Source organism: Oncorhynchus masou, unplaced genomic scaffold (genome assembly GCF_036934945.1).
Source record: "Oncorhynchus masou masou isolate Uvic2021 unplaced genomic scaffold, UVic_Omas_1.1 unplaced_scaffold_670, whole genome shotgun sequence".
NCBI lineage: Eukaryota > Metazoa > Chordata > Actinopteri > Salmoniformes > Salmonidae > Oncorhynchus > Oncorhynchus masou.
Genome location: NW_027013147.1, coordinates 44,060 through 60,000, shown reverse-complemented (window position 1 = coordinate 60,000; position 15,941 = coordinate 44,060). Strand labels below are relative to the sequence as shown.

Here is a 15,941-nt window from a genome sequence, read left to right as displayed (position 1 = left end):
GTGTCACTGCACGATGAGCTGGACTACTGGGGGGTCGACCCCGCCCACATGGAACGCTGCTGCCGTCGGCGCATGTTGACACGTGTCGAGGAGGTACATTGTTTCTGTAAAGTGTTTATCTATTTAACGTTTATTTCACATTTATCTGACTTTTTTCCCCAAGGGGAACCTGGTCTAGAAGACGACTCCATTTATTGGGACATTTATGTGATATTGACTTTATAACTAAGGCTTGACTGTGATTTTGATTGGGATTTTGATTGTGATTTCGATTTCGATTGTGATTTCGATTGCGATTTCGATTGTGATCTTGACTGTGATTTCGATTGTGATACTGACCGCGATTTTGATTGTGATCTCGATTGCGATCATGACTGCGACTTCGATTGTGATCTTGATTTCGATTTCGATTGTGATCTTAACTGTGATCTTGATTGTGATTTTGAATGTGATCTTGGCTGCGATTTAGGCTGTGCTCTTGATTGTGATCTTGACCGTGCTCTTGACTGTGATTTTGATTGAGGTGGCGGAGCGTGAGCGTAAGGAGGAGGACTGGAGACAGCGGAGGATGAAGTTACAGAGGCTTCCCCTGTTGGCTGAGACGGAGTCGGGTTACCGCAGGCTGATGAGCAGGTGGAAACAGTTAAACACTGATCTTGGATCAGCTTCCTCCTCCAATCCTAACCTTAACCATTACTGGTGAAAATGCTAAACTGACCCAAGATCAGCATCTTCACTCAGCACCCAAGTAACAGTGGTCACATGCTCAAAGACTGACCAGGGACACAGAGGGCTTTCTTTCTCTTGTTGTTTGTTGAGGGACAAACTGAGAAGACGTAACACAGTTACCTATCAGTCGATGCCCTAAGCACTGATCTCGCGAGCATGATCCCAATAGCTGTGTCCTTCCTTCAGAGAACAGTAGTTATATTCATAACTTTACGTTATGTCCTCGTGAATTTCTAAGACAACAGGATCTGTAAACAAGATCTCCAACAAAAAAGGGTAAAAAAATAAATATACATATATGATTTTTTTAACTCTCTTCCACAGGTTGAGAGAGGTGGTGGAGAACCCCCACTCTGGCTTGGCAGGGAAGATGTTTGCCTGCTTCTCTGTGATCATGGTAGCTGTGACAGTCGTCAGCCTCTGTATCAGCACCATGCCTGATCTACGCCAAGAGGAGAGCAAGGTGAGGGGAACATAACCGCTGAGCTAAAAGCCTAGGGGTTAGCTTGGGGGAGCTAATACAAGTCTTGGGGTGCAAGGAACCTACTCAAATATGCAATGTCCTTCTTTCAACCGTTTAGATTGTAAAGATTGCTCCCCATCAATAGTTAAACCAAGCTTTGTTGGGGGGGGAAAGGTACATTTCTAGGCAACTCTAGTTTGTTTCAGTCTCCAGGTCTTTCCCCCATATCTAAATGCTATCACAACCACTCTTTCCATCTTCATCTAGATTATTTATTTATTTATTTCCTCCCTCTGTCTCTCCCTCTCTCTCTCTGTCTCTCCCTCTGTCTCTCTCTCTCTCTCTCTCTCTCTCTCTCTCTCCCCCTCTCTCCCTCTCTCCCTCTCCCTCTCCCTCTGTCTCTCCCTCTGTCTCTCCCTCTGTCTCTCCCTCCCTCTGTCCTCTCTCTCTCTCTCTCTCTCTCTCCCTCTCTCCCTCTCTCCCTCTCTCCCTCTCTCCCTCTCCCTCTGTCTCTCCCTCTCCCTCTGTCTCTCTCTCTCTCTCTCTCTCTCTCTCTCTCTCTCTCTCTCTCTCTCTCTCTCTCTCTCTCCCCCTCTCTGCCCCTCCCCCTGCCACTCTGCCCCCTCCCCCACTCTGCCCCTCTGCCCTCCCCCCACTCTGCCCTCCCCCCCCCTCTCTGTCTCCAGGGCGAGTGTTCCCAGAAGTGCCGTCACATGTTTGTTGTGGAGACGGTGTGTGTAGCCTGGTTCTCCTTGGAGTTCACGCTGCGATTCCTCCATGCTCGATCCAAACTAGAATTTGCCCGCGGGCCCCTGAACATCATTGATGCTGTGGCCATCCTACCCTACTACATTTCTCTGTTGGTGGTGGAAAACAACACTCTGGAGGATGGCAGTGCAGGAGCAGGTGGAACAAACATAAGTCATTATCACATGCTACACTAGCTAGGCTAGGCTAGTGTAGCACAACAGTGTTATAATGGGGTTAGCTAGGTTAGTGTAGCACAACAGTGTTATAATGGGGTTAGCTATAGCTAGCTAGGTTAGTGTGGCACATCAGTGCTATAATGGGGTTAGCTATAGCTAGCTAGGTTAGTGTGGCACAACAGTGTTATAATGGGGTTGGCTATAGCTAGCTAGGTTAGTGTAGCACAGCAGTGTTATAATGGTTAGTGTGGCACATCAGTGCTATAATGGGGTTAGCTATAGCTAGCTAGGCTAGTGTAAATCAAATCAAATTGATTTATATAGCCCTTCGTACATCAGCTGATATCTCAAAGTGCTGTACAGAAACCCAGCCTAAAACCCCAAACAGCAAGCAATGCAGGTGTAGAAGCACGGTGGCTAGGAAAAACTCCCTAGAAAGGCCAAAACCTAGGACAACAGTGTTATAATGGGGTTAGCTATAGCTAGCTAGGTTAGTGTAGCACAACAGTGTTATAATGTGGTTAGCTATAGCTAGCTAGGTTAGTGTGGCACAACAGTGTTATAATGGGGTTAGCTATAGCTAGCTAGGTTAGTGTAGCACAACAGTGTTATAATGGGGTTAGCTACAGCTAGCTAGGTTAGTGTGGCACAACAGTGTTATAATGGGGTTAGCTATAGCTAGCTAGGTTAGTGTAGCACAACAGTGTTATAATGGGGTTAGCTACAGCTAGCTAGGTTAGTGTGGCACATCAGTGCTATAATGGGGTTAGCTATAGCTAGCTAGGCTAGTGTAGCACAGCAGTGTTATAATGGGGTTAGCTATAGCTAGCTAGGTTAGTGTGGCTCATCAGTGCTATAATAGGGCTAGCTATAGCTAGCTAGGTTAGTGTGGCACAACAGTGTTATAATGGGGTTGGCTATAGCTAACTAGGTTAGTGTGGCACAACAGTGCTATAATGGGGTTAGCTATAGCTAGCTAGGCTAGTGTGGCACAGCAGTGCTATAATGGGGTTAGCTATAGCTTGCTAGGTTAGTGTAGCACAACAGTGTTATAATGGGGTTAGCTATAGCTAGCTAGGTGTCAACCTGTTTCTGATGTTAACAACCTACCATATTAAGCAGCATTGTGTACTTTCACCTCTGTTCCCCAGGTAGGGGTACCTGGACAAGCTGGGTCTGGTCCTGCGTCTGATGCGTGCATTGCGTATCTTGTACGTGATGCGGCTGGCGCGCCACTCCTGGGCCTCCAGACCCTGGGCCTGACCATGCAACGCAGCACCCAAGAGTTCAGCCTCCTCCTGCTCTTCATCACTGTCGGCATGGCCCTCTTCTCTCCCATGGTGCACCTGGCCGAGAGCGAGCTGGCGCCCAACGCCGCCACCGCGCCCCAGCACAGCTTCAGCAGCATCCCAGCTTCCTATTGGTGGGCCATCATCTCCATGACGACCGTGGGCTACGGAGACATGGTGCCGAGGAGCATCCCGGGTCAGGTGGTAGCGCTGAGCAGCATCCTGAGTGGAATTCTCATCATGGCTTTTCCTGCTACTTCCATCTTCCACATGTTCTCCAGGAGCTACCAGGAGCTGAAGCTGGAGCACGAGAGGCTGTGGAAGGAGGAGACGGCGCCGCTCTGGCCGCTGACAACCTGGAGAACAGGAGGGAAAGGGAGGTGGAGAGGGAGGCGGAAGTAGAGTTGAAGGCGGAAGCTGTCGCGGAAACGAACAGCTACTGGCCCAGACGCCGAGACCTTGTGGAGTCTCTGTGCCAGTCCCCAGGCTTTGCTCCCGGCTTGACAGGGGGAAAACAGAGGGATGATGGGAGGGATGACAGAGGAACAGCAGGCTATACTCCCGGCTGGGGGGAACAGAGGGATGATGGGAGGGATGACAGAGGAACAGCAGGCTATACTCCCGGCTGCAGCATTCTGATCTGAAGAAGGATACCAGACCTGATGCTAACTCCTACATTGTAAAAAGTGGGATGACACTGTTGTTCGTCTGAATTGCTTTTTCTGATTGGTATAATAGAAAATTAGGTTTTTGGTTCGTTCAACTTGTTCTATGCTATTTGTCTGAAATCAAATAACACATTTGAGAGATCAGTTTTCTTCTTTTTTCGATTTTGTCTCATCGCTGCAACTCCCCAACGGGCTCGGGAGAGGCGAAGGTGGAGTCATGCTTCCTCCGAAACATGACCCGTCAAACCACAATTCTTAACACCTGCCCGCTTAACCCAAAATCCATCCGCACCAATGTATCAGAGGAAACACCGTTCAACTGACGGCCAAGGTCAGCCTGCAGGCACCCGGCCCACCACAAGGAGTCGCAAGAGCACGATGAGCCAAATTAAGCCCCGCCGGCCAAACTCTCCCCTAACCCGGACGACGCTGGGCCAATTGTGCTCTGTCCTATGGGACTCCTGGCCACGGCCGGTTGTGGCACAGCCCGGTCAGCCTCTAGCACTGCGATGCAGTGCCTAAGACCACTGCGCCACTTGGCCTGTGATTTTTTTTAATTGAATGAAATCGATATTCGCATTAAATAGTGGTGGGTGCAATGTAGCGGTGGCAGCCTATCAGAAGAGATCAGAATATAGCCGTGGCCTAATGGGGGGCGTGGTTTTCAGTTTGTTAATTTTGGCCACCCGTGAGAGTGAATGTCATTCTAGGTAATGTTTTTTAAACGTTTATATGTTCACTGCCTTCACTGAAGCTGAAATGATATCTACATAAGTACTGTGATACTAAAGAGCCTGGAAATATTCCCGTTGACAAGAGGGTCACCATTTGGTTACGATATTGTAACCAGTAAATGTGAAAGATTTATATAAAGAACGTGTTTGGAGTCATTATTATATGTTATTGAACCAACTTGTTGTTGTAAATTAGGAAATGTTGTAAATTAGGAAATGTTGTAAATTACGAGGGCTCAATATATTTTTTGCAGATTAGCCATTGAGGACTAGAATAAATACAGCTTCGCCCGTCATTCAAGAAAGCCAAACACCCTCAAAATGTGTACCTCACATTTCCATATCATATACAGTTGTCAACGGTTATGATCACTATGTTAGAGGTACAGTTACCAGATGACATGGCGTTATACCCTGGGTTGTCCTGAACAGAATGAGCCTGTTTGTTGTATTGTTGTATTGTATACACATCTGAATCCATTCCACCAAAATTACCATCTGCTTCTCTGAATTTTTATTGAACATTTATTTAACTAGGCAAAGTCAGTTAGGAACAAATGATTTTTAATGACGGCCTAGGAACAGGGAATAACTGCCTTGTTCAGGGGTAGAACAACAGATCAGCTCGGGGATTCGATCCAGCAACCTTTCAGTTACTGGCCCAACGCTCTAACCACTAGGCTACCTATCGCCCCACTGAAAGCCAAACACTGTAACATCGTATTTTATAATTTAGCTAGTCATGTTGGCAATAGAACAAGCTTTGAAATGATGCCCACCTGACCCAGATTCCAAATATAATGAACCGTTTTGTGATTGCGTAAACAACAACAGTAATTGTGTAAAGGCGATGATGCAGGGCTGTGTTCCAAAGAAAACAACTACAAGTTCGCTTGCTCTACTTCCTCAACGGCACAGCTAGCAGACCTCAAAAGCACTTTATAGATGACAACTCTTCTCTGATTCATAAACGTCCATTGAAATGACTTAGGAACTGTGTACACTCTGAAGAGGTGTGTGTCCACTTGGAGACACCAGTTAGACACTCAAACCCTTGTCCACTTGGAGACACCAGTTAGACCTCTCACTCAAACCCTTGTCCACTTGGAGACACCAGTTAGACCTCTCACTCAAACCCTTGTCCACTTGGAGACACCAGTTAGACCTCTCACTCAAACCCTTGTCCACTTGGAGACACCAGTTAGACCTCTCACTCAAACCCTTGTCCACTTGGAGACACCAGTTAGACCTCTCACTCAAACCCTTGTCCACTTGGAGACACCAGTTAGACCTCTCACTCAAACCCTTGTCCACTTGGAGACACCAGTTAGACCTCTCACTCAAACCCTTGTCCACTTGGAGACACCAGTTAGACCTCTCACTCAAACCCTTGTCCACTTGGAGACACCAGTTAGACCTCTCACTCAAACCCTTGTCCACTTGGAGACACCAGTTAGACCTCTCACTCAAACCCTTGTCCACTTGGAGACACCAGTTAGACCTCTCACTCAAACCCTTGTCCACTTGGAGACACCAGTTAGACCTCTCACTCAAACCCTTGTCCACTTGGAGACACCAGTTAGACCTCTCACTCAAACCCTTGTCCACTTGGAGACACCAGTTAGACCTCTCACTCAAACCCTTGTCCACTTGGAGACACCAGTTAGACCTCTCACTCAAACCCTTGTCCACTTGGAGACACCAGTTAGACCTCTCACTCAAACCCTTGTCCACTTGGAGACACCAGTTAGACCTCTCACTCAAACCCTTGTCCACTTGGAGACACCAGTTAGACCTCTCACTCAAACCCTTGTCCACTTGGAGACACCAGTTAGACCTCTCACTCAAACCCTTGTCCACTTGGAGACACCAGCTAGACCTCTCACTCAAACCCTTGTCCACTTGGAGACACCAGTTAGACCTCTCACTCAAACCCTTGTCCACTTGGAGACACCAGTTAGACCTCTCACTCAAACCCTTGTCCACTTGGAGACACCAGTTAGACCTCTCACTCAAACCCTTGTCCACTTGGAGACACCAGTTAGACCTCTCACTCAAACCCTTGTCCACTTGGAGACACCAGTTAGACCTCTCACTCAAACCCTTGTCCACTTGGAGACACCAGTTAGACCTCTCACTCAAACCCTTGTCCACTTGGAGACACCAGTTAGACCTCTCACTCAAACCCTTGTCCACTTGGAGACACCAGTTAGACCTCTCACTCAAACCCTTGTCCACTTGGAGACACCAGTTAGACCTCTCACTCAAACCCTTGTCCACTTGGAGACACCAGTTAGACCTCTCACTCAAACCCTTGTCCACTTGGAGACACCAGTTAGACCTCTCACTCAAACCCTTGTCCACTTGGAGACACCAGTTAGACCTCTCACTCAAACCCTTGTCCACTTGGAGACACCAGTTAGACCTCTCACTCAAACCCTTGTCCACTTGGAGACACCAGTTAGACCTCTCACTCAAACCCTTGTCCACTTGGAGACACCAGTTAGACCTCTCACTCAAACCCTTGTCCACTTGGAGACACCAGTTAGACCTCTCACTCAAACCCTTGTCCACTTGGAGACACCAGTTAGACCTCTCACTCAAACCCTTGTCCACTTGGAGACACCAGTTAGACCTCTCACTCAAACCCTTGTCCACTTGGAGACACCAGTTAGACCTCTCACTCAAACCCTTGTCCACTTGGAGACACCAGTTAGACCTCTCACTCAAACCCTTGTCCACTTGGAGACACCAGTTAGACCTCTCACTCAAACCCTTGTCCACTTGGAGACACCAGTTAGACCTCTCACTCAAACCCTTGTCCACTTGGAGACACCAGTTAGACCTCTCACTCAAACCCTTGTCCACTTGGAGACACCAGTTAGACCTCTCACTCAAACCCTTGTCCACTTGGAGACACCAGTTAGACCTCTCACTCAAACCCTTGTCCACTTGGAGACACCAGTTAGACCTCTCACTCAAACCCTTGTCCACTTGGAGACAAAGACCTCTTCAAACCCTTGTCCACTTGGAGACACCAGTTAGACCTCTCACTCAAACCCTTGTCCACTTGGAGACACCAGTTAGACCTCTCACTCAAACCCTTGTCCACTTGGAGACACCAGTTAGACCTCTCACTCAAACCCTTGTCCACTTGGAGACACCAGTTAGACCTCTCACTCAAACCCTTGTCCACTTGGAGACACCAGTTAGACCTCTCACTCAAACCCTTGTCCACTTGGAGACACCAGTTAGACCTCTCACTCAAACCCTTGTCCACTTGGAGACACCAGTTAGACCTCTCACTCAAACCCTTGTCCACTTGGAGACACCAGTTAGACCTCTCACTCAAACCCTTGTCCACTTGGAGACACCAGTTAGACCTCTCACTCAAACCCTTGTCCACTTGGAGACACCAGTTAGACCTCTCACTCAAACCCTTGTCCACTTGGAGACACCAGTTAGACCTCTCACTCAAACCCTTGTCCACTTGGAGACACCAGTTAGACACCAGTTAGACCTCTCACTCAAACCCTTGTCCACTTGGAGACACCAGTTAGACCTCTCACTCAAACCCTTGTCCACTTGGAGACACCAGTTAGACCTCTCACTCAAACCCTTGTCCACTTGGAGACACCAGTTAGACCTCTCACTCAAACCCTTGTCCACTTGGAGACACCAGTTAGACCTCTCACTCAAACCCTTGTCCACTTGGAGACACCAGTTAGACCTCTCACTCAAACCCTTGTCCACTTGGAGACACCAGTTAGACCTCTCACTCAAACCCTTGTCCACTTGGAGACACCAGTTAGACCTCTCACTCAAACCCTTGTCCACACCAGTTGGACCTCTCACTCAAACCCTTGTCCACTTGGAGACACCAGTTAGACCTCTCACTCAAACCCTTGTCCACTTGGAGACACCAGTTAGACCTCTCACTCAAACCCTTGTCCACTTGGAGACACCAGTTAGACCTCTCACTCAAACCCTTGTCCACTTGGAGACACCAGTTAGACCTCTCACTCAAACCCTTGTCCACTTGGAGACACCAGTTAGACCTCTCACTCAAACCCTTGTCCACTTGGAGACACCAGTTAGACCTCTCACTCAAACCCTTGTCCACTTGGAGACACCAGTTAGACCTCTCACTTGGAGACAAGTTAGCCCTTGTCCACTTGGAGACACCAGTTAGACCTCTCACTCAAACCCTTGTCCACATGGAGACACCAGTTAGACCTCTCACTCAAACCCTTGTCCACTTGGAGACACCAGTTAGACCTCTCACTCAAACCCTTGTCCACTTGGAGACACCAGTTACACCTCTCACTCAAACCCTTGTCCACTTGGAGACACCAGTTAGACCTCTCACTCAAACCCTTGTCCACTTGGAGACACCAGTTAGACCTCTCACTCAAACCCTTGTCCACTTGGAGACACCAGCTAGACCTCTCACTCAAACCCTTGTCCACTTGGAGACACCAGTTAGAACTCTCACTCAAACTCTTGTCAGTTTTTGTCTTGTGTTGCACCTACCCCACATTTTCCCAAGAATATTCTTATCATCATGTTACTGAATGTATCCAGAGTATTTCGTTGTGGTGAAAAGTCCAGTCAATGTAAAAGGCACATCAAATCAACAGTGTGATATTTGGATACGGGTCTTGTGTCAGGTGAACTGATGTTTCCCCACCATTAGTCCAGTCATTTCCCCATTAATCTCCACTGTTCCCTTTTAATTTCTACCATGAGGTTCCCTATTTCTTCTGTGAGAACCATTTCAAGTGTAAAGGCGTTTAAAAGGGAAATATTTGCACTTGAATGGAACCCAATTGAATACATTTGAATAGTGAGAAATCTACGTGGTACAACATGAAAAAATGGGTTGTATATATATACAGTGGGGCAAAAAAGAAATAAATCTTGCTTGTTTGTAGGTGACCAAATGCTTATTTTCCACCATAATTTGCAAATAAATTCATAAAAAATCCTACAATGTGATTTTCTGGATATTTTTTTTTCTCATTTTGCCTGTCATAGTTGAAGTGTACCTATGATGAAAATTACAGGCCTCTCTCATCTTTTTAAGTGGGAGAACTTGCACAATTGGTGGCTGACTAAATACTTTTTTGCCATACTGTATATATATATATATATATATATATATATATATATATATATATATATCACTGTTTTTTTTAATCTCCTTGTTGCAATTTTCACAACTCTGACATGTTGACCACACCGCTCGCCTTGAAAAATACATGTACACATACATGTCCTCAATCATTGCACCCACACTGCTCGCGCACGCCAATGAGCGTCCGCGTTAGCCAGGCGCTAAAATTTTAACTTGGTTCTATTTGTGACGCTCAACGCGCTGCAAGTCTGGCCTCTCCCATCTCCTCATTGGTTTTTAGGAGCATATATCCACGTGGGTGATTGAAAGATGGACTGAGGTTCCCACTCCAGTCCTGTTGGTTGTGGTAATGCACATCCGCCACCTGTTGGTTGCCATCCGCCATATAATGTCCAAAAAAGAAGACTGAAGGAGGAGAGATCACTAGAAACGTGGTTTACCCTTTTATCTGTGGATCAATTGTCAGAGTAGAGGACCTTGTGCATTTCAGGTACATTAACAACCCAACGTTTATATCCCAGGGTAAATTAGCTAACGACAGCAAGCTAGCAAGCTAAATTGCCATATATGTTTAACGCTTTTTGACCTGTCCCCAAATTAATATAATTGTTTCAGAGTTAGTTTTTGACATTTCAACCTGAAAGTCCTGATCTCGTCTGGTGTGGGACCAAATCACTCTGCTCGCGTGCAGTGTGGTCAGCATGTTAGTACAAAACTCAAAACGGATCATCGAAAAGGCAAATCATACAGTCAATACAGTCAATACATACAGTCAGACAGATTAACGGGACGTGCACTCAAAGCATGCGCTGACCAGCTGGCAAGTGTCTTCACTGATATTTTCAACCTCTCCCTGACCCAGGCTATAATACCTACATGTTTGAAGCAGACTACCATAGTCTTTGTGCTCAAGAATGGCAAGGCAACCTGTCTAAATGACTATCGCCCCATAGTACTCACATCTGTAGCCATGAAATGCTTTGAAAGGCTGGTCATGGCTCACATCAACATCCCGTACTACCTAGACACACTCCAATTCCCATACCGCTCTAACAGATCCGCAGATGATGTCATCTCTATTGCTCTCCACACTGCCCTTTCCCACCTGGACAAATGGAACACCTATGTGAGAACAGCTAAGCTAAGGAACACCATAGTGCCCTCCAAGCCCATCACTGAACACCCTGACTGTACACCTCCTCTGCATCTGGATCCTGGACTTCCTGATAGGCCGCCCCCAGGTGGTAAGGGTAGGCAACAACACATCTCCATGCTGATCCTCATCACTGGAGGCCCTCAGGGGTGTGTGCTTAGTCCCCTCCTGTACTCCCTGTTCACCCACGATTGCGTGGCCACACACGACTCTAACACCATCATTAAGTTTGCAGACGACACAACGGTGGTATGCCTGATCACCGACGACGATGAGACAGCCTATAGGGAGGAGGTCAGAGACCTGGCAGTGTGGTGCCAGGACAACAACCTCTCCCTCAATGTCAGCTGATTGTAGACTACAGGAAACTGAGGGCAGAGCCACACCCCATCCACATCGACAGGGCTGGAGTGGATCAGATCGAGAATGTCAAGTTTCTTGGTTTCCAAATTATTATTGCCCACAAACACTTCCTCCTCAGAAGGCTAAAAAGATCGGCATAGGCCCTCAAATCCTCAAACAGTTCTACAGCTACACCATTGAGAGCACATTGACTGGGAGCATCACCGCCTGGTATGACAACTGCATGGCATTCGACAGCAAGGCACTACAGAGGGTAGTGCGTACGTCCCAATACATCACTGGGGCCGAGCTCCCTGCCATCCAGGACCTCTATACCAGGCGGTGTCAGAGGAAGGTCCTTAAAATGGTTCAAGACTCCAGCCACCCCAAGTCATAGACTGTTCTCTCTGTTACCGCACGGATAAGCGGTACCGATGCACCAAGTCTGGAACCGATCCTGAACAACTTCTAGCCCCTTCAAGCCATAAGACTGTTAAACAGTTAGTCCAGGTAGCTATTGGTTAACTATTTAAATATCTGCATTGACCCTTTTTTTGCACTAACGATTTTGACTCATCACATACTCTGGTGTTCCTGTTTATTATCTCTCCTGTTGACTAGTTACTTTACCCCTACCTATATACACACTACCAGTTCAGAATTCTGGGGTCACTTAGAAATGTCCTTGTTTATGAATGAAAAACACATTTTCTTTTTGTCCATTAAAATAACATCAAATTGATCAGAAATACAGTGTAGACATTGTTAATGTTGTAAATGACTATTGTAGCTGGAAATGGCTGATTTAAAAAATAGAATATCTACATAGGCGTACAGAGGCCCATTATCAGCAACCATCACTCCTGTGTTCTAATGGCACGTTGTGTTAGCTAATCCAAGTTTATAATTTAAAAAGTCTAATTGATCATTAGAAAACACTTTTGCAATTATGTTAGCACAGCTGAAAACTGTTGTTCTGGTTGAAGAAGCAATAAAACGGGTCTTCTTTAGACTGGTTGAGTATCTGGAGCATCAGCATTTGTGGGTTCGATTACAGGCTCGAAATGGCCAGAAACAAAGACCTTGTTTCTGAAACTCGTCAGTCTATTCTTGTTCTGAGAAATTAAGGCTATTCCATGCGAGAAATTGCCAAGAAACTGAAGATCTCGTACAACGCTGTGTACTACTCCCTTCACAGAACAGCGCAAGCGGTCTCTAACCAGAATAGAAAGAGGAGTGGGAGGCCCCGGTGCACAACTGAGCAAGAGGACAAATACATTAGAGTGTCTAGTTTGAGAAACAGACGCCTGACAAGTCCTCAACTGGCAGCTTCACTAAATAGTACCCGCAAAACACCAGTCTCAACGTTAACAGTGAAGAGGCGACTCCGGGATGCAAAGAAATCTTGCAAAGAAATCTCAGACTGGCCAATAAAAAGAAAATATTAAGATGGGCAAAAAAAACAGACACTGGACAGAGGAACTCTGCCTAGAAGGCCAGCATCCCGGAGTCGCCTCTTCACTGTTGACGTTGAGACTGGACAGAGGAACTCTGCCTAGAAGGTCAGCATCCCGGAGTCGCCTCTTCACTGTTGACGTTGAGACTGGACAGAGGAACTCTGCCTAGAAGGCCAGCATCCCGGAGTCACCTCTTCACTGTTGACGTTGAGACTGGACAGAGGAACTCTGCCTAGAAGGCCAGCATCCCGGAGTCGCCTCTTCACTGTTGACGTTGAGACAGGACAGAGGAACTCTGACTAGAAGGCCAGCATCCCGGAGTCGCCTCTTCACTGTTGACGTTGAGACCGGACAGAGGAACTCTGACTAGAAGGCCAGCATCCCGGAGTCTCCTCTTCACTGTTGACATGGAGACCGGACAGAGGAACTCTGACTAGAAGGTCAGCATCCCGGAGTCGCCTCTTCACTGTTGACGTTGAGACCGGACAGAGGAACTCTGCCTAGAAGGCCAGCATCCCGGAGTCGCCTTCACTGTTGACGTTGAGACTGGACAGAGGAACTCTGACTAGAAGGCCAGCATCCCGGAGTCGCCTCTTCACTGTTGACGTTGAGACAGGACAGAAGAACTCTGAGTAGAAGGCCAGCATCCCGGAGTCGCCTCTTCACTGTTTCTTTAAACACTCAACCTTAAGTATTTCACTGTTAGTCTACCCCTGTCGTTTATAAAGCATGTGACAAATAACATTTGATTTTAACTCTGGTGTTTCTAGTGCCGTGTTCTTACCAACTGAGCCACGTACAGGACCAGTACAACACATAAGTACAATACAATACTGTAAAATACAAAACACGATTACAATAGAGATGGATGATGTATGACTGTGTCATGAAATGTGGTTAAAAGTCATTGAGAAGTCTTGGAAAATGTGTATGAACTCTTAACAATGATTAATCAGAGATCTCTACAGCATAATGCATCATTTGTGTATTTGGGTGAACAGAGTCTAATGGACTTGTTGACCGAGCGGTGCCGGATTCTCGCAGTGACATTTGTGTATTTGGGTGAACAGAGTCTAATGGACCTGTTGACAGAGCGGTGCCGGATTCTCGCAGTGAAAAAAAGCTTGTGGCTCGGTTGACATTTCACATTTTCATGTAGTCTAAATAATAGCCTTTAAATGTGGTTAATTCATGGAGAAGTCATGGGGAAAAAGTGAATGAACCCTTCACAGTGAATAATCAGAGGTCTCTTTAGCGTAACGCCATTTGTAAATGTCTGTGAATTTAGTCAAATGGAAAAAAACAGCTGATGCACTTCTTCTTCATCTTCTTTCATCCCAAGTCAAGCAGCACTTCTTCTTCTTCTTCTTTCATCCCGAGTCAAGCAGCACTTCTTCTTCTTCTTCTTCTTTCATCCCAAGTCAAGCAGCACTTCTTCTTCTTCTTTCATCCCAAGTCAAGCAGCACTTCTTCTTCTTCTTCTTTCATCCCGAGTCAAGCAGCACTTCTTCTTCTTCTTTCATCCCAAGTCAAGCAGCACTTCTTCTTCTTCTTCTTTCATCCCGAGTCAAGCAGCACTTCTTCTTCTTCTTTCATCCCAAGTCAAGCAGCACTTCTTCTTCTTATTTCATCCCGAGTCAAGCAGCACTTCTTCTTCTTCTTTCATCCCAAGTCAAGCAGCACTTCTTCTTCTTCTTCATCCCAAGTCAAGCAGTGAACAAACCTGTATTTCAAGATGCAACATATTCCTTTTAACACTCAACTTCCTTTTCCCCCTTGGTTAACCTGAATAAATAACATAAATAAATAAGCTACAGTTGTTGTTTTCTCCTTTGGTGCTATTTCACAAGTCTGTGGGGAATTTAAAAACCTTTTTAGTACAAACTAGTAACACTAGGATCTTAATTTGATCAAATCAAATTGCTAAGAACTTAAAGTGTATTTGAGTTTTAAAAAGGCTTCTAAAGTTTGTAATCTTCACTTTTTAAAGGTCAAACTTGATTTGCATCTGATCGCAGCCGGTCTAGCATGTTTTATGGTATGACCCCGGTGCAGACAGTGTTGAAGAAACAAAAGTGTATTCCTCAAACAGGTGCAGGCAAATGACAGGTCAAGGCAGGTAGAGGTCCATAATGCAGAGGGTGTAAGGTACAGGACAGCAGGTGGACCCAGGGTCAGGCTCAGGGTCAGGGTCAGGGTCAGTGTCAGGCTCAGGCTCAGGGCAGGCAGAATGGTCAGAACTGTGAAACTAAATAACTGGAACAAGGAACTGGCGGGAGCAGGGAAACAAAACACTGGCAGGTTCTACGAACAAAACAAACTGGCAACAGACAAACAGAGAACACAGGTATAAATACCCAGGGGATAATGGGGAAGATGGGTGACACCTGGAGGGGGGTGGAGACAATCACAAAGGCAGGTGAAACAGATCAGGGCGTGACACAAAAAAAATCTAAAAACCTGTTTTCACTTTGTCATTATGGGGTATTGTGTGTAGATTGATGAGGAAAACATTTTTTTATGATAGGGTGGCCAGACGGAAGCCACTCCTCAATAACAACGCACATGCCAGCCCACTTGGAGTTTAACAAAAGGCACTTAAAGACTCTCAGACCATGAGAAAAAAGATTCTCTGGTCTGATGAAACAAAGATTTGGCCTGAATGCCAAGCATCATGTCTGGAGGAAACCTGGCACCATCCCTACGGTGAAGCATGGTGGTGGCAGCATCATGCTGTGGGGATGTTTTTCAGAGGAATGGACTGGGAGACTAGTCGAGGGAAAGATCGAGGGAAAGATGAACAGAGCAAAGTATAGAGCGATCCCTGATGAAAACCTGCTCCAGAGTACTCTGGACCTCAGACTGGGCTGAAGGTTCACCTTCCAACAGGACCATGACACTAAGCACACAACCAAGACAACGCAAGAGTGGCTTCAGGACAAGTCTCTAAATGTCCTTGAGTGACCCAGCCAGAGCCTGGACTTGAACCCGAATGAACATCTCTGGAGAGACCTGAAAATAGCTGTGCAGCGATGCTCCCATC

At 46.5% G+C, this 15,941-nt stretch overlaps 1 pseudogene; it reads left to right on the top strand.

Moving 5' to 3' along the window:
* LOC135536836 (potassium voltage-gated channel subfamily G member 4-like) overlaps positions 1-4,051 on the top strand; it is a 9,956-nt pseudogene extending 5,905 nt beyond the window's left edge.
* Positions 4,052-15,941: the final 11,890 nt, after the last annotated feature.